This window comes from Thalassophryne amazonica, chromosome 5 (genome assembly GCF_902500255.1).
Source record: "Thalassophryne amazonica chromosome 5, fThaAma1.1, whole genome shotgun sequence".
Lineage (NCBI taxonomy): Eukaryota > Metazoa > Chordata > Actinopteri > Batrachoidiformes > Batrachoididae > Thalassophryne > Thalassophryne amazonica.
In genome coordinates, this window is record NC_047107.1 from 15,810,862 (window position 1) to 15,835,590 (window position 24,729).

Below are 24,729 nucleotides of genomic sequence, written 5' to 3' on the forward strand. Positions count from 1 at the left end.
TCCTCCTGCAGCGTGTCCATGCCCACACTCTGCACAGTGCTTGTATGGACTGGGTCTTGAGAAAGGTTGTGAAGTCCATAAACTCAAGTGCTTTTGTGGTGTGGACATTTACTTTGCAGATGATGTTAGACTGAAGGATTGTCCTGGTTACAGGAGTCAAGAAGCTGAGTGAGGAGTTGAAGTGACTAAGATGGTGACCCTGACTCTCTTCACTTTCCTGAACTCAACCATCAGCAGTGTGTCTGCTTGCGTCAAGCGCATCACACTTGAGAACGTATCGTTATGGAGGTGAAACACATCATCTGTCTTGGTCTGTGGTTATGAGACCTTGATTCTAACCAGTGATTAAAGATGGTCTTTTGTACTCATTCTCACCTGAGATCAGTTATGGTTCAAATGGTTATTTGGTACACAGGATATTTTGCTGAGTCAAATATACTCTGCCGAGATAACATTTGCTCCCAGTCTAAACAGAGTAAAATACACTCTATTACAGAGTGAAACGGCTCCACCATTGTCGCAGACTGACCCCCCCCCCCCCCCCCCCCCCCCCCCCCAAAAAAAAAAAAATTGGCGCACCCGGCATCCACTGCGCATGCGTCATTTGCAACCAAGCAGCTCCTCTGAGACGGACTCTCTTCACCCAAAGCGATCAAAAGGTTTCATGGGATTATTAACCATCAGATGATAAAGGTAAAACCTCTTAAATCAGTGGCTTTCAAACTGTGAGGTCCCCCCCTGCCAGAGTTCTTCATGGGTGGACGCGAGCGTTGGGTATCATGAACCAGTTCTTTTCGAGAATTAAGAAATGTTCGATCCACTGACATCAATAGCCTTTTTGCCCTTATTTCTTTACATTGATTACTGACCCTGCAGCGGGTCTGTAATCAACCACTTCTGTAACAACTCCGCTTTGAGTCTTGAAACAACGAAACAGTAATCCAATCCGCTACTTCGTTGGTTCATTGCTTTGCTGCTTTTGAGAAGCAGCAATTCCGGTTCTTATCCCCTCTCAAAGTCATTTAAAAATGTAAATCTTGAGTCACTTTTGTGTGGATTAAAGTCACTAACAGGGACTCTTGTTTTGCTGTGGCAAGAAACATGAATCGTCCTCTGTTCCATTCGCACAGCTCCAAAAGCTCCGCAGCTCTCTGCTGAGACAGAGTCCGGTCGGAATTTAATACAGTTTTTATTGATTGCCTTGACCTGTTTGAAGAAACTGGGAACCTCTTGGCCTTCATCATCACCATCTCAGCAGAGCAAAAGACACCTCTTGCAAATGTGTTAACCCATTCTCATTGGATTGACACATTTCCCCCACCCTTTTTCAAAACAGTTAACACAGATGTCACTCAAGCAGTCAAAACTCCATTGTTTTAGCTATGGTATCCTAACAGAAACCATATGTTTCCAGCTATTAGAAACTATCTGATAAGTATGCAGTCACTGAAGCACCTGTTTGACACTTCTTCACACAAATCTTCAATTTGCAATCAGTCTGTAGTAGGCCTTAAAAGGTGCCATGCCTGTGTTGTTCTTTGCAAACATGGATCAATCAATCAATCAATCAATTTTTTTATATAGCGCCAAATCACAACAAACAGTTGCCCCAAGGCGCTTTATACTGTAAGGCAAGGCCATACAATAATTATGTAAAACCCCAACGGTCAAAACGACCCCCTGTGAGCAAGCACTTGGCTACAGTGGGAAGGAAAAACTCCCCTTTAACAGGAAGAAACCTCCAGCAGAACCAGGCTCAGGGAGGGGCAGTCCTCTGCTGGGACTGGCCGGGGCCGAGGGAGAGAACCAGGAAAAAGACATGCTGTGGAGGGGAGCAGAGATCGATCACCAATGATTAAATGCAGAGTGGTGCACACAGAGCAAAAAGAGAAAGAAATAGTGCATCATGGGAACCCCCCAGCAGCCTACGTCCACAGCAGCACAACTAAGGGACGGTCCAGGGTCACCTGATCCAGCCCTAACTATAAGCTTTAGCAAAAAGGAAAGTTTTAAGCCTAATCTTAAAAGTAGAGAGGGTGTCTGTCTCCCTGATCTGAATTGGGAGCTGGTTCCACAGGAGAGGAGCCTGAAAGCTGAAGGCTCTGCCTCCCATTCTACTCTTACAAACCCTAGGAACTACAAGTAAGCCTGCAGTCTGAGAGCGAAGCGCTCTATTGGGGTGATATGGTACTACGAGGTCCCTAAGATAAGATGGGACCTGATTATTCAAAACCTTATAAGTAAGAAGAATAATTTTAAATTCTATTCTAGAATTAACAGGAAGCCAATGAAGAGAGGCCAATATGGGTGAGATATGCTCTCTCCTTCTAGTCCCCGTCAGTACTCTAGCTGCAGCATTTTGAATTAACTGAAGGCTTTTTAGGGAACTTTTAGGACAACCTGATAATAATGAATTACAATAGTCCAGCCTAGAGGAAATAAATGCATGAATTAGTTTTTTCAGCATCACTCTGAGACAAGACCTTTCTGATTTTAGAGATATTACGTAAATGCAAAAAAGCAGTCCTACATATTTGTTTAATATGCGCTTTGAATGACATATCCTGATCAAAAATGACTCCAAGATTTCTCACAGTATTACTAGAGGTCAGGGTAATGCCATCCAGAGTAAGGATCTGGTTAGACACCATGTTTCTAAGATTTGTGGGGCCAAGTACAATAACTTCAGTTTTATCTGAGTTTAAAAGCAGGAAATTAGAGGTCATCCATGTCTTTATGTCTGTAAAACAATCCTGCAGTTTAGCTAATTGGTGTGTGTCCTCTGGCTTCATGGATAGATAAAGCTGGGTATCATCTGCGTAACAATGAAAATTTAAGCAATACCGTCTAATAATACTGCCTAAGGGAAGCATGTATAAAGTGAATAAAATTGGTCCTAGCACAGAACCTTGTGGAACTCCATAATTAACCTTAGTCTGTGAAGAAGATTCCCCATTTACATGAACAAATTGTAATCTATTAGATAAATATGATTCAAACCACCGCAGCGCAGTGCCTTTAATACCTATGGCATGCTCTAATCTCTGTAATAAAATTTTATGGTCAACAGTATCAAAAGCAGCACTGAGGTCTAACAGAACAAGCACAGAGATGAGTCCACTGTCCGAGGCCATAAGAAGATCATTTGTAACCTTCACTAATGCTGTTCTGTACTATGATGAATTCTAAAACCTGACTGAAACTCTTCAAATAGACCATTCCTCTGCAGATGATCAGTTAGCTGTTTTACAACTACCCTTTCAAGAATTTTTGAGAGAAAAGGAAGGTTGGAGATTGGCCTATAATTAGCTAAGATAGCTGGGTCAAGTGATGGCTTTTTAAGTAATGGTTTAATTACTGCCACCTTAAAAGCCTGTGGTACATAGCCAACTAACAAAGATAGATTGATCATATTTAAGATCGAAGCATTAAATAATGGTAGGGCTTCCTTGAGCAGCCTGGTAGGAATGGGGTCTAATAAACATGTTGATGGTTTGGATGAAGTAACTAATGAAAATAACTCAGACAGAACAATCGGAGAGAAAGAGTCTAACCAAATACCGGCATCACTGAAAGCAGCCAAAGATAACGATACGTCTTTGGGATGGTTATGAGTAATTTTTTCTCTAATAGTTAAAATTTTGTTAGCAAAGAAAGTCATGAAGTCATTACTAGTTAAAGTTAATGGAATACTCAGCTCAATAGAGCTCTGACTCTTTGTCAGCCTGGCTACAGTGCTGAAAAGAAACCTGGGGTTGTTCTTATTTTCTTCAATTAGTGATGAGTAGAAAGATGTCCTAGCTTTACGGAGGGCTTTTTTATAGAGCAACAGACTCTTTTTCCAGGCTAAGTGAAGATCTTCTAAGTTAGTGAGACGCCATTTCCTCTCCAACTTACGGGTTATCTGCTTTAAGCTACGAGTTTGTGAGTTATACCACGGAGTCAGGCACTTCTGATTTAAAGCTCTCTTTTTTAGAGGAGCTACAGCATCCAAAGTTGTCTTCAATGAGGATGTAAAACTATTGACGAGATACTCTATCTCACTTACAGAGTTTAGGTAGCTACTCTGCACTGTGTTGGTATATGGCATTAGAGAACATAAAGAAGGAATCATATCCTTAAACCTAGTTACAGCGCTTTCTGAAAGACTTCTAGTGTAATGAAACTTATTCCCCACTGCTGGGTAGTCCATCAGAGTAAATGTAAATGTTATTAAGAAATGATTAGACAGAAGGGAGTTTTCAGGGAATACTGTTAAGTCTTCTATTTCCATACCATAAGTCAGAACAAGATCTAAGATATGATTAAAGTGGTGGGTGGACTCATTTACTTTTTGAGCAAAGCCAATAGAGTCTAATAATAGATTAAATGCAGTGTGAGGCTGTCATTCTCAGCATCTGTGTGGATGTTAAATCACCCACTATAATTATCTTATCTGAGCTAAGCACTAAGTCAGACAAAAGGTCTGAAAATTCACAGAGAAACTCACAGTAACGACCAGGTGGACGATAGATAATAACAAATAAAACTGGTTTTTGGGACTTCCAATTTGGATGGACAAGACTAAGAGTCAAGCTTTCAAATGAATTAAAGCTCTGTCTGGGTTTTTGATTAATTAATAAGCTGGAATGGAAGATTGCTGCTAATCCTCCACCTCGGCCCGTGCTACGAGCATTCTGACAGCTAGTGTGACTCGGGGGTGTTGACTCATTTAAACTAACATATTCATCCTGCTGTAACCAGGTTTCTGTAAGGCAGAATAAATCAATATGTTGATCAATGATTATATCATTTACCAACAGGGACTTAGAAGAGAGAGACCTAATGTTTAATAGACCACATTTAACTGTTTTAGTCTGTGGTGCAGTTGAATGTGCTATATTATGTTTTCTTTTTGAATTTTTATGCTTAAATAGATTTTTGCTGGTTATTGGTAGTCTGGGAGCAGGCACCGTCTCTACGGGGATGGGGTAATGAGGGGATGGCAGGGGGAGAGAAGCTGCAGAGAGGTGTGTAAGACTACAACTCTGCTTCCTGGTCCCAACCCTGGATAGTCACGGTTTGGAGGATTTAAGAAAATTGGCCAGATTTCTAGAAATGAGAGCTGCTCCATCCAAAGTGGGATGGATGCCGTCTCTCCTAACAAGACCAGGTTTTCCCCAGAAGCTTTGCCAATTATCTATGAAGCCCACCTCATTTTTTGGACACCACTCAGACAGTCAGCAATTCAAGGAGAACATGCGGCTAAACATGTCACTCCCGGTCTGATTGGGGAGGGGCCCAGAGAAAACTACAGAGTCCGACATTGTTTTTGCAAAGTTACACACCGATTTAATGTTAATTTTAGTGACCTCCGATTGGCGTAACCGGGTGTCATTACTGCCGACGTGAATTACAATCTTACCAAATTTACGCTTAGCCTTAGCCAGCAGTTTCAAATTTCCTTCAATGTCGCCTGCTCTGGCCCCCGGAAGACAATTGACTATGGTTGCTGGTGTCGCTAACTTCACATTTCTCAAAACAGAGTCGCCAATAACCAGAGTTTGATCCTCGGCGGGTGTGTCGTCGAGTGGGGAAAAACGGTTAGAGATGTGAACGGGTTGGCGGTGTACACGGGGCTTCTGTTTAGAACTACGCTTCCTCCTCACAGTCACCCAGTCGGCCTGCTTTCCCGGCTGCTCGGGATCTGCCAGGGGGGAACTAACGGCGGCTAAGCTACCTTGGTCCGCACCGACTACAGGGGCCTGGCTAGCTGTAGAATTTTCCACGGTGCGGAGCCGAGTCTCCAATTCGCCCAGCCTGGCCTCCAAAGCTACGAATAAGCTACACTTATTACAAGTACCATTACTGCTAAAGGAGGCCGAGGAATAACTAAACATTTCACACCCAGAGCAGAAAAGTGCGGGAGAGACAGGAGAAGCCGCCATGCTAAATCGGCTAAGAGCTAGTAGCTACGCTAAGCTAGCGGATTCCTAAAAACACACAAAGTGAATAATGTGTAAATAATTTAGAGGTGATCCAGCAGAAGGAGTGCTTTAGTTAAGGCATGTGAAGATTACACTGGGAAACAAATCGTAATCTAGATAACTAGATCAATCTAACTGCGCAGATTAAACAGCTAACAGATACAGAAAAACACCGCTGTGCTCCGGAACCACAATATGGTTGTGGCAAATAATGCCATTAGGCTGCGAGAAATCAGGGCTGCAGTAACTGCAGATCAGGGAGTATTTAAGAAATATAAATACTGTGAGCGAGACCACCATAGATCGCATCCTCAGGAGGAACCATATGGCAATGAAACAGCTCTACAGAGTTCCTTTTCAAAGGAACTCTGATGCTGTGAAGGAGGCCAGGTGCCAATATGTGGAGGTAAGGAAACATTACTACAAGTATACTGTTACTGTCTGCCTTGTCATATCCTGCAGTTCCTGTAGAGGCAACTAGAGTCACTTTTACATAATTGTAATTTTGACTTTTTTTCTTTAGAGAATAATGGCGCTTGAAGCCGAGGGGGCACATCACGTCTTCATTTATGTCGATGAGGCTGGCTTCAATCTGTGTAAAGTCAGGAGACGAGGAAGGAACCTCATTGGGCATAGGGCCACTGTTGCAGGTCCAGGGCAGAGGGGCGCCAACATAACTATGTGTGCTGCCATCTCCAATGATGGCGTCCTGTGCCATATCCCCACCATTGGGCCCTACAACACCGAGCGCCTCATAGTATTCCTGAATGCTCTTCATGACATGCTGATCCCACCTCAGGACAGAGGGCTGTTGAGGCCTGGCTTGCCACTGTTCGTTATCATATGGGACAATGTGGCATTCCACCACTCTCGTATTGTAAATGAGTGGTTTGCAGTCCACCCTCGGATGATGGTGCAATTCCTTCCACCGTATTCCCCTTTTTTGAATCCAACAGAGGAATTCTTTAGTGCTTGGAGATGGAAGGTTTATGATCATCACCCCTATGATCGGATGCCCTTGCTCAATGCAATGAGTGCTGCAGCCCAAGATATTGATGCAGAGGCATGCCAAGGCTGGATCAGGCATGCCAGAAGGTTTTTCCCTCGCTGTATTGCCAGAGAAAACATTAAATGTGATGTGGATGAGGCCATGTGGCCTATTCATCAAGACAGAAGAGACTATCAATCGTACTGTACTCTTACTGTACTCTATACTCCTATAGTATAGGCCTACTAAAGATTTTTGTTCTTTACTGTAAAAGATTGTTTTGTTTTTTTTTCCTAATTTCTTATAGGCCTACAGTAATGGATTGTACGTATTTTGATTTGCATACTTTCTGTAGGAATATTTCAGTTGTCAGCCACAAAAAAGCCTGAAAAAAGAATGTAACTGAATCAATAAAATTTGCATCAAAGCAAATCTGATTCTGGATCCATTTTTTGCAAGAAGGCAGCAAACAGCACTGGCATGTAACAGTTATGGGCTACAATGTCAACCAGTGGTGCACTGATTCACACTGAGTGCTGTATTTTGTATTTTGTTGTCCATTCTGTTATGATTGATTGTAAGTGTAAGTAACACTTGTGGGCAAGTTGTGCTGTTTGAAGGCAAAATTTGCTTTTGCTCCTTATTTTAAATGTTTTGGCACAGTTAGAGCCTTTTGCAAACAAAATATGTCATTTTGACCATTGGGGGCACTGTTTAGGCCTCTGTGTTAATTGTTTTGAAAATGTGGATTTTGAGTTGACTGTTGCATCAAAGCAATCAATAAAAACTGTAATAACTTCAGAGCGAATCACCATTTAAATCAAATGACACCTCTTTCTAAACATTGTAACACAGACAACAGACTAAAGTGTTTTTTTCCTCCCAAAATGAGACGTCCTGCGTTGATGTTGACTTGCAGCACAGCTGAGCTCATCTCAGAGGCAGGGCTGGACTGGGAAAATTTTCAGGCAGGGCATTTTTAACCAAGACCAGGCCACCACCAGGTATCAAAGGGGAAAAAAATTAAGCCTGCTGTGACAGTGTGGTTTTTTTTTTTGGTCCCTTAATTGATCAATGTGCACCAGGAGACACATACATTTTAACACTATAAGAAGCATTATGAAAAGTTCTCCCGAAATACAGTTATCATAGGCTTATCAAAAGTACGATCTATTGACAGTAGGTCACATTACTTTTTAGACATAATAAGCCATCATTCAGCCTTGTTACTTAAATTTAGAAATAGAAATTATATAAAAACATTTGTTACAGAAATACTGTAGGCTATACTATAAATAATATATCATTACTTGTGTGATAAAATTCATCATATAAAACAAGAAATGACTGGATGACTGGACCAATGACTGGATACAAAGGTTGAACTTTTGAAACTGCAATACACAAAAATACAATTGTCTATCTCACTACAAGCTACAAGAAACATCCAGGATTTCTTTTATTACCAATTTGTGTTGCTAATCAACTTAGAGAATGACTGTCAATTTAAAGTAAAATGTTAGGTATGTGAAATTATGCCAGGACTTGGGAAAATACATTTTAGACAGGGACACCGTTATACCACGCCACCGCACCGCAGACTGTGCAAAACAGCATACTTCGTATGACCGACACACGACCGTCACACAAATAGAATAAAGAATAAAGAAACAACCTGGCGGCGACAGCATGGTAGCTAGCCACGCACACCATTTGCACAGGTTACATTGCTAGGCTAGGTTATGTGACTGGCAGAGTTAGCACGAACGAAAATAATATCCAACCTTAATTCATATCTGAGTGACCCAGTTAGACAGCACTTTACTTCAGACCAGAAGATCAGAATGTCTCTCTCACACACAGATGTCTGATTTATGAACAAGTTAGGTTGCTGTTCATCAATTAATAGCTGAAGTCAACCTTCACTTACCGTCATGGCCGTAGTGGTCCCCGCCTCACTTTATAGTCACCCTTTCTTGACGTCAATGAAAATATATACTTGTTTTATAAAAAGTAAAATAAAGACCTCTTTCTTGACCTCATATTTAACTGTTGACAACACTGTAACAGTAAAACTTGCAATTTCTAACCTACATTGTTAATAAATGTAACTATTAAATTTGTTGTGTGGGCCGCTGAAGAGGAGGTACTGCTGGCCCACTACCACCAGAGGGCGCCCTGCTTGGAGTGCGGGCTCCAAGCACGAGAGGGCGCCAGACCCAGAGGAAGTGACAGCTGTCACTCATTACTCCAGCTGTCACTCATCTACACCACCATATAAGCCGGACTGCAACTCCACCTCCCCGCCGAGAAATCGGCTACCAGTACCAAGGTAATTTCTCTGCTGACTGACACATTGTGTAACCAACTGAACTTCTATTGCAGCCGTTATCCTGAAGTGTTGCCTTGTCTGGAGGATTGGCGTTTGGTGTGACAGTGACGGCTTCACCTCGCACCCCCTCCCAGATAAGTGGTTGATCAGGAGCTGCACGAGTGTGTGTGATTTGGAGGTGGAGGTGCTCCCTCCTAACGGTGTCTGGACTGTAAATTACTGAGTGTGCGGACTCACACTCATACATCATCCTTCTGTTTTCTGCCAGCAGTACCAGGGTCGACAGCCAAAGACAGAGGCCACCTGGGGACTCGGGACTTGGCGGCTCCGGTGTTCTTCAGACCGTTGGTGGTGGAGGCCGTGTGGGACGCGGCTTCTCTCTCGTCGGGCGTCTTCTATCTTCGAGCCTGCCCACACGTCACCTGGTGTTTATTGACTGTGAAAATTACGACACATTTCGTTGTGTATTATCACAACATTAAATTGTTACCTTTTGGCTTACTCATTGTCCGTTCATTTGCGCCCCCTGTTGTGGGTCCGTGCTACGACACCTTCCCAACAGGATTTCTCGGCCGCCGTCATGGACTCCGAGGGGCGTCAACTCCAGCTTGAACGGCCAATGGAAGAGCCAGGAGCGCAGGCGTCAGTGGGAGGCGGGTTGAGTGAGCTGCAGCAGATCTTAACCGCCTTCAAGGCCAGGTTAGAATTAGTGACCGAGCAGAGTGTCCTCCTTAATCGGAGGATGGAGGCTCTCACCGCCAGGGTGGAAGCGCGCGATCAGGGCGCTGCTGCAGCCACTCCTCTGGCTGGTCCTGGGCCTGTATTAGACGTTCCACTGGTCGTTCAACGAACCCCCCCACCGTCCCCTGAAGCATACATAAGCCCTCCGGAACCATACGGGGGCTGTGTCGAGACGTGCGCGGACTTCCTCATGCAGTGTTCGCTCGTCTTTTCACAGCGCCCCGTCATGTACGCATCAGACGCTAGCCGGGTGGCTTATGTTATTAATTTGCTTCGAGGAGAGGCACGCGCATGGGCTACGGCGCTTTGGGAGCAGAATTCACGGCTCCTAACGTCTTATACTGGGTTTGTACGGGAATTCAAACAAGTGTTTGATCATCCCAACAGAGGCGAGACCGCTTCGAACGTGCTGCTGTCGATGAGACAGGGGCGTCGTAGCGCAGCCGAGTATGCAGTCGACTTCCGCATCGCGGCAGCGAGGTCCGGCTGGAATAACGTTGCGCTCCGCGCCGTCTTTGTAAATGGACTGTTCCCGGTCCTTAAGGAGCACCTACTGGCCAAGGAGGAACCGCGGGAATTGGACGGGCTGATCGATTTGGTTATACGTTTAGACAACCGTTTAAATGAGCATCGTCGGGAGCAGGCCGGGAGGCATGACCGGGCACGAGTCGTCCCTCCCCCTTCCGGTTCCGATAAGATGACGTCGTCCCCACGCTTCACTGCCAGAGAGCTCCGTGTGGCTACAGCTCCCCCTGCTGAGGAGGCTAGGGACACGAGCAGGGCCAAATTAAAATCAAACATCAGACAAAGGAGGCTGGCCCGCGGGGAGTGTTTCGTCTGCGGCTCTTGCGAGCACATGCAGAGGGACTGCCCTAAAACGGTCAAACTACAACGCCCGTCCTTAGAAACTGGGCTAAGGGTGGGTCATAACACGCACGCGGGAAAACCCCGCAAATCTGCACGAATCCCAGTAACAATCCTTTGTGGGGATTTAACCCTTCATGCCCCAGCACTGATAGACACGGGGTCTGAAGGGAATCTGCTGGACAGCAGATGGGTAAAGGAAGTAGGGCTCCCTCTGGTGGCTCTGCCGGCACCATTGCAGGTGCGAGCACTAGATGGCACCCTGCTTCCATTAATCACACATCAGACACAACCAGTGACTTTGGTTGTGTCTGGGAATCACAGGGAGGAGATAGTGTTCCATGTAACACCTTCTACCTCCCGCGTGATTTTGGGCTTTCCATGGATGGTGAAGCACAATCCCCGGATAGATTGGCCGTCTGGGGTTGTGACGCAGTGGAGCGAAACCTGCCACCGGGAGTGCTTAGGATCCTCGGTTCCTCCCGGCACTACGGCTAATGAGGAGGTCAAAGTCCCCCCCAATCTATCGGCGGTGCCAAAGGAGTACCACGATCTTGCTGACGTTTTCAGCAAAGATCTGGCACTCACTCTTCCCCCGCACCGACCGTATGATTGTGCCATCGATTTGGTCCCGGGCGTTGAGTACCCGTCCAGTAGGTTGTACAACCTCTCACGTCCGGAACGCGAATCAATGGAGACCTACATCCGGGACTCCTTAGCTGCCGGGCTGATCCGAAACTCCACCTCCCCGATGGGTGCTGGTTTCTTTTTTGTGGGCAAGAAAGACGGCGGACTCCGTCCATGCATTGATTACAGAGGACTGAACGAGATCACGGTTCGCAACCGATACCCATTACCTCTGTTGGATTCAGTGTTCACGCCCCTGCATGGAGCCCAAATTTTCACTAAATTGGATCTTAGAAACGCGTACCACCTGGTTCGGATCCGGAAGGGAGACGAATGGAAGACGGCATTCAACACCCCGTTAGGTCATTTTGAGTACCTGGTCATGCCGTTCGGCCTCACTAACGCCCCCGCGACGTTCCAAGCATTGGTAAACGATGTCTTGCGGGACTTCCTGCATCGGTTCGTCTTCGTATATCTGGACGATATACTCATCTTTTCCCCGGACCCTGAGACCCATGTCCAGCATGTACGTCAGGTCCTACAGCGGTTGTTGGAGAACCGGCTGTTTGTGAAGGGCGAGAAGTGCGAGTTCCACCGCACTTCTTTGTCCTTCCTGGGGTTCATCATCTCCTCCAACTCCGTCGCCCCTGATCCGGCTAAGGTTGCGGCGGTGAGAGATTGGCCCCAACCAACAAGCCGCAGGAAACTACAGCAGTTCCTTGGCTTTGCAAATTTCTACAGGAGGTTCATTAAAGGTTACAGTCAGGTAGTTAGCCCCCTGACTGCCCTGACCTCCACCAAGGTCCCCTTCGCCTGGTCGGATCGGTGCGAAGCCGCGTTCCAGGAGTTGAAACGCCGGTTCTCGACTGCACCAGTTCTGGTGCAGCCAGATCCTGATCGCCAGTACATAGTAGAAGTGGACGCCTCTGACTCAGGGATAGGAGCCGTGCTGTCCCAGAGCGTGGAGGCTGATAAAGTCCTCCATCCTTGTGCCTTTTATTCCCGCAGGTTGACCCCAGCTGAACGGAACTATGACGTCGGCAATCGGGAACTTCTTGCGGTGAAGGAGGCTCTTGAAGAGTGGAGACACCTGCTGGAGGGGGCATCGTTGCCCTTCACGGTTTTCACAGACCATCGGAACCTGGAGTACATCCGGACCGCCAAGCGGCTGAACCCCAGGCAAGCCCGCTGGTCTCTGTTCTTCGGGCGCTTTGACTTCCAGATCACGTATCGCCCCGGGACCAAGAACCAAAAACCAGATGCATTGTCCCGGGTGCACGAAGAAGAAGCCAAAGCGGGGCTGTCGAACCCCACCGAGACCATCATCCCCGAGTCCACTGTCGTGGCCACCCTCACCTGGGACGTGGAGAAGACCGTCCGGGAGGCCCTGACAAGGAGCCCGGACCCGGGGACTGGCCCCAAGAACAGACTGTACGTCCCACCAGAGGCAAGAGCTGCCGTATTGGACTTCTGTCACGGGTCCAAGCTCTCCTGTCATCCCGAAGTGCGTAGGACCGTGGCAGTAGTCCAGCAGCGCTTCTGGTGGGCGTCCCTGGAAACCGACGTCCGGGACTACGTCCAGGCCTGTACCATCTGCGCCAGGGGCAAGGCAGACCATCGGAGGACGACGGGACTCCTCCAACCCCTGCCAGTGCCTCATCGCCCCTGGTCTCACATCGGCCTGGACTTCATCACGGGCCTCCCGCCGTCCCAGGGCAACACCATTATTCTCACGATAGTGGACCGGTTCTCCAAGGCGGCCCACTTCGTGGCCCTCCCGAAGCTCCCGACGGCCCAGGAGACGGCAGACCTCCTGGTCCACCACGTCATGCGGCTGCATGGGATACCATCGGACATCGTTTCAGATCGTGGTCCCCAGTTCTCTTCGCAGGTGTGGAAGAGTTTCTGTAAGGAGCTGGGGGCCACCGTGAGTCTCTCGTCCGGGTACCACCCCCAGACCAACGGCCAGGCAGAGTGGGCTAACCAAGAGTTGGAACAGGCCCTTCGCTGCGTCACCTCCGCGCACCCGGCGGCCTGGAGTCACCATCTGGCCTGGATCGAGTATGCCCATAACAGCCAAGTCTCGTCTGCTACCGGCCTCTCCCCTTTTGAGGCATGTTTGGGGTTCCAGCCCCCATTGTTCCCGCTGGTGGAGGGAGAGGTCGGTGTGCCCTCGGTCCAGGCCCACCTCAGGAGGTGCCGCCGGGTGTGGCGGACCGCCCGCTCTGCCCTGTTAAAGGCCCGGACGAGGGCCAAAACCCATGCGGACCGCCGACGTTCCCCGGCCCCCACATACCAGCCCGGGCAGGAGGTGTGGCTGTCAACAAAGGACATCCCCCTCTGTGTGGACTCACCCAAGTTAAAGGACAGATATATCGGACCATTCCCCATCCTCAAGATCATCAACCCGGCCGCAGTGAAGCTCCGACTCCCAGCTTCACTGCGGGTCCACCCTGTTTTCCACGTGTCCCGTATCAAGCCACACCACACCTCGCCCCTCTGTGCACCTGGATCTACGCCGCCTCCTGCCCGGCTCATCGACGGGGAGCCTGCTTGGACGGTCCGCAGGCTCCTGGACGTCCGTCGTAAGGGCCGGGGGTTCCAATATCTGGTGGACTGGGAGGGGTATGGACCTGAAGAAGGCTCCTGGGTGAAGAGGAGCTTCAATAATGGCATAGATATTGATAGAATCTTATCAATACCCATCCCTTATTATTTATGCTAAAATGTGTTAGTTATGCCAAAGATGTTTAAAAACATACAGAGATGTTTAAATGATTTTAAAAATGATGTTTAAAATATGACAAAAGATAAAAATAGAAGAATAGAAAGTTCTTTAAAAACATGTTTAAAAATGTTTGAAAAGGGTGTAAAATGTGTGAAAGAATAGAAAGTTATTTAAAAACATGTTTAAAATGTTTGAAAAGGCTGTAAAATGTGTGAAAGAATAGAAAGTTCTTTAAAAACACATGTTTAAAATGTTTGAAAAGGCTGTAAAATGTGTGAAAGAATAGAAAGTTCTTTAAAAACATGTTTAAAAATGTTTGAAAAGGGTGTAAAATGTGTGAAAGAATAGAAGGTTCTTTAACAACATGTTTAAAATGTTTTCAAAGGCTGTAAAATGTGTAAATACATAGCCAGTTTTAAAAACACAGATACTTTTAAAATGTGTTTAAGATGTATAAAAGAATAAAAAGAAACACACAAAGATATTAAAATTGTGTGTATGTGTATTGGTGGTGGTGGTGGGGGGAGCAGCTATTCATTTGTTCTCTGAGGGGGGGGGGCTCACCCTACCACACTTTGAAAACCCCTGTCTTAAATCATTCTAAAGTCAGTTTTAAGCAGAAATGAGGTGATAATCAGTGACGCTTTGAAATGACCGATGTGCAGTGAACGCAGCAGCTAGCAGCTCGCCTGGCTGCAGCTCTCTGATCTCTTTCTCTGTCTGTTATTATGGAATAATGCTGAATTGATGTGGACACGATTGTTGTACAAAAGCTTCAGATATCTGTCGCTGAGATAGATGATGACTGGAGTGAAGTTTTATGCAGAAGCGAGGTGATAATCGGTGAACCGCGGCTGATAACGCATGCGCAGTGAAGGCAGGGCTGACCGACTTTTCGGGGGACCATTCGGTCGGCGACACCATCTAGTCAATTCAAGTGGTTCTACTCCAATAAGAGTTGATTTTACACCGTGTTGAGTTGATTTAGCCTGTGATAGAGTATATTTAACTCTATTTGGACTGGGACCAAATGTTATCCCAGCAGAGTAAATTTTACTCTGCAAGTCATAATGACCACCAAGCTCACTTGAGACTTGACTTGGAACTTGCAGATTTTTTGACTTGAGATTGACTTGACAGTGACTTCGTCCCACCTCTGGAGACAGGTCACCCCAGCTTCCAACATTTATCTGTTGGACAGGGAGGTCAGATCTACAACCATGTGGACAAAATTTCTTAAAATTTCCAGTCATGCCTCCGGTCCTGTAGTACCTTCTCAAAGTACCTATATAGCTTCCACCGCTGGGCGATACACAGGTGTCTACTTAGCCTCATGCAGTCATCTGAGTCTGGAGCGCTCAGGCACCTGCATGCTGAATCATGCACAGAAAAAACCCATCACCTGAGTGTTGATCTGATGTACTGTCACATTGCAAGTCGCTCCTTCTTCAGGGTCTCCACAGTCATTCCAGTGGTACTCAAGGGTTCTCTCTAAATACTTAGCATCACAGACATCCAGTCATGGTTTTAGGTCAGTGTTTCCATATGAGAGATTTTTGACAATATATCCAAAAGAGATATTAAATTATATTAAATAGGACAAAAATAAATCATCATAACCTTTCCACCCTCCTGTAGTTTTTTTTCTGACCTGCAGCAGTGCGTTCCTTGACTGCTGGTGTCGAACACCCATTTTAACAGCACCAGGGTGATGTTAGCGTATGTATCTTAGAATCCCATTGGATCTGATTCAACACTTGTTTGTGGCGCTGTAGCACCTGGAGACCAGCAGGCTGATGTCTGACATGTTGTTGCCCATGGCTGCCTTCCAGCCCAGCTTTAGCTGGGGATCAGCGGCCGTGTAAAACAGGCTCACGCGACCTGCAACTTTAATGCAGACATGAAGTGTACGAGGTTCAGCTCTGCTTCGTCTTCCATCCAGATGTGCTGAGGGACTTCCTCCTTGTCAGTAATAATAACCAGCAGCCAGACCTATGCGCTGGAAAGCAAGATGGCGCAACATCCAAGCCACATGCGCAGAGTGCCGTATGCAGCGCCACCTCCCTCACTGTCGAATGCATGCATACACATGCGTGCACACACGTAGACCCTGCTTGGAGCTTCTGCCTGACTTCCTCCAGCACAGGACTGGCACTCAGCGAGCAGCATGCAGTTAATTATTGAGCACCAGGAGAGCAGCTCTCAGCCTGCTGCTGCAGCCTGGTTAAAATAGCTCCGCGTACAAAATCACGTGGGACGCTGCCTTCTGACCACGTGTCATTCTGTCTGTGCTGGCTTGAGCAGCACAGATGATTCAGCTTTATAACAGTAATTATCAACATCATAATTGTTACCCTTGATTTTCTGAATGCGAGGCAGTGTTGGAATAATGATGAAGAATCACACTTTTCACTGCATATGTAAAAAGTAAGTCCCTTCGGCTGCTCCCTTGTTTGGCACTCGGGTTCATCCCAGCAAATCCGAGGTGGATCTGCATGTTTTAACTGGCACAAGTTTTACGCCGAATGCCCTTCATGACACAACTCCACATTACATGGAGGAATGTGGCGGGGTGGGATTTGAACCAGGAACCTTCTACACCAAAACCAAACACACTAAACCACTTGTCCACCACCCCTACCACTGCATATGTACAATTCTAAAAAAATATCTAAAAAAAAAACAAAACAAGCAAAAACACTGATACTTCTTTAATTTTTAATTTATGGGACAATCAGTTCAATTATGGCCAGTTTTGTCCTGTTCCAATCCAATTCTACATTTCAAAATATGCTCTTAACATAGCAGTCAAATTATACAAAAACATCAGGGAGACTGTTTTTGGTTATCATTTTTCTTTGTTGGTTTTTTTTGCAGGATAACTCCAGAGGACATGAACAGGCAGAAATATGATATGGTAAAGAGGCAGGTCTTGAGTCAAACATGTTTGAGCTGTGATCCTGATTCCTTTGATCCTGTTATCAGGTGTTGATTGCAATCAGGATCAGACTCAGAATCCACCCTTTGATACTAAATTCGTATTGCACATAGCTCTAAGTAACTGAAAAACTCTGATCATTAGGTATTCATTCTGCAGAAGGGGGAGGAGTTATACAGTCTGATTGCCAGACTGGCAATCTGGCAAGGGCCTCCTGTGGCGTTCTGTGGTGCACCTCGGTGGCCTCAGTCTTTGGCTGAAGGTGCTCTGACGACATCAGTGTGGCATGCAGGGGGTGGGAGGTGTTGTCACAGATGGTGAGCAGTTTTCTCAACATCCTCCTCTCTGACACCGCCATCACAGACTCCATGTCCACCCCCCAGGACAAAGCCAACCCTTCTGATGAGCTTGTTGAGTCTGTTCGTATCAGCTGCCTTCAGTCTGCCACCCCTGCACAGAACAGCATAAAGATGACACTGGAGACCACTGAGTGATAAAATATCTGCAACATATTTCTGCAGACATTGAAAGAGCTGAGCCTCCTGAGGAAGTACAGTGGTCCCTCGCTATAACGCGGTTCACCTTTCACGGCCTCACAGTTTCGTGGATTTTTTTTTAGTGCAATGCTTTGCATGATTTTTTAATTTTTTTTTTACAGTGCATTGTGTTCTGCATCGTCATCAGGCAGGCCGGTCGCGGCACCGGTCGGCACCGGCCTCCGATGCGCTTACCGAGTCTGCGGGCTTGGTAAGCGCCGCAGCAGGCCACTCACACCGCTCCCCTCTCTGCTGTGCAGAGCTGCATCCAACTCCAGCAACAGGTCCAGAGACTACGCTCGCTGTTTTGATGCGGCGCGCTCCGGCAGCCCGCAAGGATAGACTTCTTGCGGAAAAATTTGCAACGCTGCATGGTCTCGGTAACCGCAGCCGCAGAGCTCCGTGGCCATTGAGAGAGGTTTGTATCTTTTTAATGACTTGGATTCTTTGCGGGTCCCGCATCCGTACCCCCGGAGGCAGTGTGCGAAGGGAGAGCACGCACATTGTGTTCTGCGTGTGTCTGTTTATAAGAATCTTCTCGCCCAGAAGAAAAAAGAGTGTCAACAACTACCCATAACTATGTTCTTCACTCGGAAAAACACACCTGCACCGAGGTGACACTCCGTGGAAAAAGACACGACAGCGGAGTGGCTCCAGGACGAATTGATGAACTGTGAAATACTGGTGAGTCACTATTAATAATTTCTTATGTGTCCAACATCGTAGGATGATCGTTAAAATTAAATTCATTAGTTCTAAAAGCCATCATAATTATTTATAGGAAATGTTCTATTTTTATTTCTCAAACAAATGTTTGGGCTTGAAAACAGGTTTTGATCTTTGGTTTCATTCTAATACTGGACTTATTTTTCTACTAAGGTTTGAACTTTGAGAGTGTTTACACACGAGAGAAAAGGGAGAAAATGTTAATGCCTGTTTGAGAAAAGTGTATAAAATGTGTAGTGAGGGGTTTTACAGCCTTAAAACATCTATAATAATTGTAAAAAATAATGCTGACTACTTCGCAGATTTCGCCTATTGCGGGTTATTTTTAGAACATAATTCCTGCGATAGACAATATCAAACTGGACTGTGTTTACAGTCCAATTTGTTATCAATGTGGACACCCAGGTACTTGTAGTAGTCCACAATGTCCACAGTAGATCTATCTATCTATCTATCTATCTATCTATCTATCTATCTATCTATCTATCTATCTATCTATCTATCTATCTATCTATCTATCTATCTATCTATCTATCTATCTATCTATCTATCTATCTATCTATCTATCTATCTATCTATCTATCTATCTATCTATCTATCTATCTATCTATCTATCTATCTATCTATCTATCTATCTATCTATCTATTGTATTCATCTGCAGAGTGAAGAAGGGGTTGCACCTTTGAGGTGAAGCTTCCTGGTTATGAAGGGATGATGTGTTGTTGTTTGTCTTTCAGTTGCTCCTGTTTTTTTAGGGTCACCACAGGGGCTACAGCACAGATCTATATTGGGAATTGGCACATTTTACACAGGATACCTTCCTCATGCAACTCCAGTCTTACCTGGAGGAACAGACACAACCCCTGGTCTTCCTAAGAGGTCTCCCATCCAAGTACCAACCAGGATCCACTCTGATTAGCTTCTGAGGTGTGATGGGATGAGGAGTACACATTTTAAAATTAAAAGTACATTCTGAAACACTATATAATTGTGCCATGACTTGAGGTTTGGTCTCCTGGCAACAAGCATAGCTGTTGCTCATCTCATCATCATCATCATCATCATCATCATCATATACTGCTTCTAACCCTGCAGCAGTTCTTCCCAGTTGTCAGATGGTTGAGTCACTCATAGTGGTAACACTCAGACATCATGCTTTTACTCTTCACTCTTGCTTTTTTTCCCCCCTTGTAATAGCTCATCTTTCTGTTTCATGAAGAACTACTCACCTGCATCCTCCCAGACTCTTCAGGCCCATTGCCACTGAGCTGCCCGAAAATTCCAACACCAGTGCCATGCTCACTCTGCCTCTGCCACACCCAGGAGACACCAGGGTCCCCAAACACCCAGCTATATTTCCTTGCTCTGCTCTTTAGGGACCTGCCAGAAGCTCATCATCCACTTGCATCTAACAGCCTCAAATGTACCTGAAGACTCCCCCTCTGTAAATTCATATTTCCTTTCTCCAGAGATAGAAACTCTGACCTTTTTTCTTCCTTGCCAACCCAAAGAGAGTACCATACTGCTGCACAACTTAAGGTGTGTTTGCAAGAAGAACAGTACAAGACAGCACCTGCAACTCTTCATCTCTTGGTATCTTTAATGCCAAAATGTGTTATAAGTGATAAATGATTTCACGTCCCAACTTGTTTTGAAGCAGGAATCGTGTGCAAAACATGTAAAATTGTCCCTGCCTCAAACGCCTCGTGCACCTGTTGCTACAACTATTTGCACACACCAGCGGCTGAAAGACAGAGTGTGCACTGTGCGATCCCATCGATCCCTCTCCCAGCAGGTGTCGGCGAAATTCCAGCTGACACACACGAACATGTAACACCATTCGTTTGGCACTTAGAAAATGTGTGGCCATTCGCACTCTTCTCCAAGCCTTAAATAGAGGAATGGATGTATATTAACAAATGAAAAGATCCTAACCACACAAAACACAAAATATCTGTAGGGTTTGGATTTTATATATTGTGTTCTGGTTTTGTTATTTTTGCTTGACTCTTTTCTTTGGTTGTGAGTTCTCTTGGTCTTCTTTTTCCTGCTTTGTGTTTTCTGTCTCTATTGCTCTTGTCTGTCTCTTGGTGCTAGGTGGTGGGCGTGTCTCTCTGCCAGGCCACACCTTTGTTCTGGTGCTTTCTAATCTGTAGCTCATCACCTGGGTGTATATACACTTCGCTTGGTTCATTATAAATATCTGGTAATGCCCTTTGGACTCACTAACACCCTGGTGGTATTCCAGTATTTGGTGAAGGACATCCTGCAAGAATACCTAAACAAGTATGTATTTGTTTATTTGGACGATATCCTAATCTTTTCTCCCAACATTGAGTCTCATACATGGCACGTATGTGTTGTCCTGGAAACACTTTTACAGAATGACTTATATGTCAAAGCAGAAAAGTGCGAGTTCCACAGATCCACTGTTTCATTCCTGGGGTTTCGTGATAGCTGAGGGAGAGCTCAAGATGGACCCCGAAAAAGTCATGGCCGTGCAAGAATGGGCAGGTTCCCTACAATCGCAAAGAGGTACAAAGGTGGGTCTCTGAATTTGTATCGTAAATTCATTTGAAACTTCAGCACAATCGCGGCTCCATTGCATAATGTGACTTCAACCCTCTGGTTGTTTGCTTGGACGCCGGAGTGCGATGAGGCCTTCCGGGTCCTAAAGCAGTGCTTCACAGTGAACTGCTCCTCTGTGGATGGGTCCTCCAGGCCCGGTACCATTCTTCCCATCTCCTATTTTGTTTCCAACATCACATGGGACATAGAGTCCAGGGTTAAATCCACTTTGGGTAACACGCCTAGTCCTCCTGGGTGCCCACGGGGAAAACTGTTTGTCCCTGTCTCCCTTAGGGGGAAATTATTAAATGGGGGCATGACAGCCTTTTTTCGTGCCATCCTGGTATCAAAAAACTGCATACATTATGCAACAAGGGTTTTGGTGGCCATGTATGCTTCAGGATATTACTGATTAAGTAAATGCTTGCCAAATTTGTGTGATGGTCAAATCTTCAACCTGCCCGCCTGTGGGCACTCTGTTTCCCCTACCGATTCCTACTCGTCCATAGTCTCATATCACAATTGACTTTGTAACTGATCTCCCACCCTCTAACGGTAATACTGTTGTATTGACTGTTGTGGACAGACTTTCAAAGATGACTCATTTTATCCCTCTGCCCAAGCTCCCCTCGGCCAAGGATATGGCCGAGGTCATGTTGTCTCATGGATTCAGATTGCACGGCTTCCCTCAGGACATTGTCTCTGATTGTGCCGCTTACTCGGGTTTTGCCTTTGTCTCCCGAGATCCATGCAGATTCACCCCATGTTCCATGTCAGCCATGTCAAGCATGTTTGCTCCAGTCCTTTGTGGCCTCCCGCCCGCTCCGTGGATGGGGGGCCTGTCTTCACTGTGCAGTGTCTCCTGGCATCTCATTGGTGGGGCCATGGTATCCAGTACCTGGTGGACTGGTGGACAGCCGAACCTCGAATTCAGGAGCAGTGTGGTTTTCGTCCTGGTCTTGGCACACTGGACCAGCTCTACACCCTCCATTGGGTGCTCGAGGGTGCATGGGAGTTCGCCCAACCAATCCACATGTGCTTTGTGGATCTGGAGAAGGCATTCAACCGCATCCCTTGGGGCACCCTGTGGGGGGTGCTCCGGGAGTACGGGGTTCGGGGTCCTTTGTTAAGGACTATCCGGTCCCTGTATGACTGCAGCAGGAGCTTGGTTTGCATTGGCGGTAGTAAGTCAAACTTGTTTCCAGTGCATGTTCGCCTCCACCAGGGCTGCCCTTTGTCACCGGTTCTGTTCATTACCTTTATGGACAGAATTTCTAGGCGCAGCCAGGGTGTAGAGGGGGTCCAGTTTGGGAACCACAGAATCTCATCTCTGCTGTTTGCAGACGATGTGATTCTGTTGGCTTCATGAAATCAGCACCTTCAGCGTGCACTGGGGCAGTTTGCAGGCGGGTGTGAAGCGTCCGGGATAAAAAATCAGCACCTCCAAATCCGAGGCCATGGTTCTCGACCAGAAAATGGTGCCTTGCCCTCTTCAGGTCGGTGGAGTGTCCTTGCCTCAAGTGGAGGAGTTTAAGTATCTCGGGGTCTTGTTCACAAGTGAGGGACGGGTGGAGCGTGAGATCGACTGATGGAGCGGTGCAGCATCTGCAGTGATGCGGTCGCTGCATCGGACCATCATGGTGAAGAGAGAGCTGATCAGGGGTGCAAAGCTCTCGATTTACCGATAGATCTACGTTCCGACCCTCACCTATGGTCATGAGATTTGGCTCATGATAGAAAGATTGAGATTGCGAGTGCAATTGGCCAAGATGAGTTTCCGCCGCAGGGTGGCTGGCCACTCCCTTAGAGATAGGGTGAGGAGCTCGGTCACTCGGGAGGAGCTCGGAGTCGAGCCTCTGCTCTTCCATGTCGAAAGGAGCCAGCTGAGGTGGCTCGGGCATCTTTTCCGGATGCCCCCTGGACGCCTCACTGGAGAGGTGTTCCAGGCACGTCCCATTGGGAGGAGGCCCTGGGGAAGACCCAGGACATGCTGGAGGGACTGCGGCTTGGGAACACCTCGTTCCCCCGGAGGAGCTGCGGGAGGTATGTGTGGATCACGAGGTCTGGGCAGCTTTGCTTGAGCTGCTGCCCCCGTGACCCGACTCTGGATAAAGCGGAAGAAAATGGATGGATGGATGTTTTCTTTGGTTGTGAGTCCTTTTGCTGGTCTTTTTCCTGCTTTGAGTTTTCTGTCTCTATTGCTCTTGTCTGTCTCTTGGTGCTTGGTGGTGGGTGTTTCTCTCTGGCCACACCTTTGTTCTGGTGCTTTCTCTCACACCTGTTCCTAATCTGTAGCTCATCACCTGGGTGTATATAAGCCTCACTTGGTTCACTGTTTCCTTGCCAGTTCAATGTGCCTTGTGCCCTCATTTCCAGCTCTGATCCTATTTTTTTCTAGTCCTGCTTGTCTCATTGTGTTTTTTGACCACCTGCCTGTTTTCTCAACCATGCCTATTGCCTAATGTTTTTTGTACTGTTGCTCTTTTTGTACTGTCTACTCGTGTACCAAATCCAGCTGACGTCCCAAGTAAACTGCCTTAAACGACACAACTTACCAAAAAAATTCACAAAATGAATATACAGATAATGTTGCCAGTGCACGGGACAGGAGGGACTCAGAAAACAGACACCACACCCATCCCTGGATGGAGCCGCACCTCAAACAGAGAGAAAAAGACAGAATCAGGCATCAGAAAGACAACAAATACAGTATAATTTGTTAGCATTAAGCAACAAGAAGAACAAAAGAAATACTAAGGTGATCACTGGCCACTAGCCCTAAGCCTCACTAAAAGACCCAGAATTTAGATAAAGTTAAGGCCACAGCCTGCTCCGTTTCCTAATAACATGAATTTAAAAGAGTAAAAACCATAGTAACATACTATGCCAGTATGCTAGCCATATGAAAGGGAAATTAAGTGCGTCTTAAGTCCAGACTTGAAAGTTTGTACAGAATCTGACTGTTTTATTCACGCAGGGAGATCGTTCCACAGAACAGGGGCACGATAAGAGAAAGCTCTGTGATTCACAGACTTTTTATTCACCCTAGGGACACAAAGTAGCCATGCACCCTGAGAACGCAGAGCCCGGGCCGGCACGTAGGGTTTAATTAGGTCAGCTAAGTAGGGAGGTGCCAGTCCATGAACAATTTTATAGGTTAGTAGCAGAACCTTAAAATCTGATCTCATAGGGACAGGAAGCCGGTGAAGAAATGGCAAAATGGATGTAATATGGTGAAACATTCTGCTTTGTGTCAAACGTCTGGCAGCAGCATTTTGAACCAGTTGGAGACCCCTAATGCTTGATAAACCAGAAAATTGAATGTTGCAGTAGTCCAGTCTAGAAGAAACAAATGCATGAATCAGGGTCTCAGTATCAGCCATAGACAGGATAGGACAAATGTTCTCTATATTTCACAGGTGGAAGAAAGCAATCCTCATAATATCTCTAATGTGGAGGTCAAAGGACAACGTAGGATCAAAATTACCCCAAGGTTCTCAGTTTGTCACTGTGATGTATGACACACGAGCCTAGGCTAAGGGCCCCTTCACACATAGTGCGAAGTTTGGTCGAAGTATGCACGAAGTGCTCATGAAGCAGGAATCGTGTGCAAAATGTGTAAAATTGTCGCTGCCTCAAACGCCTCATACACCTGTTGCTGCAACTATTTCCACACAGCAGCGTTTGGCACTTAGAAAATGTGTGCTCATTCGC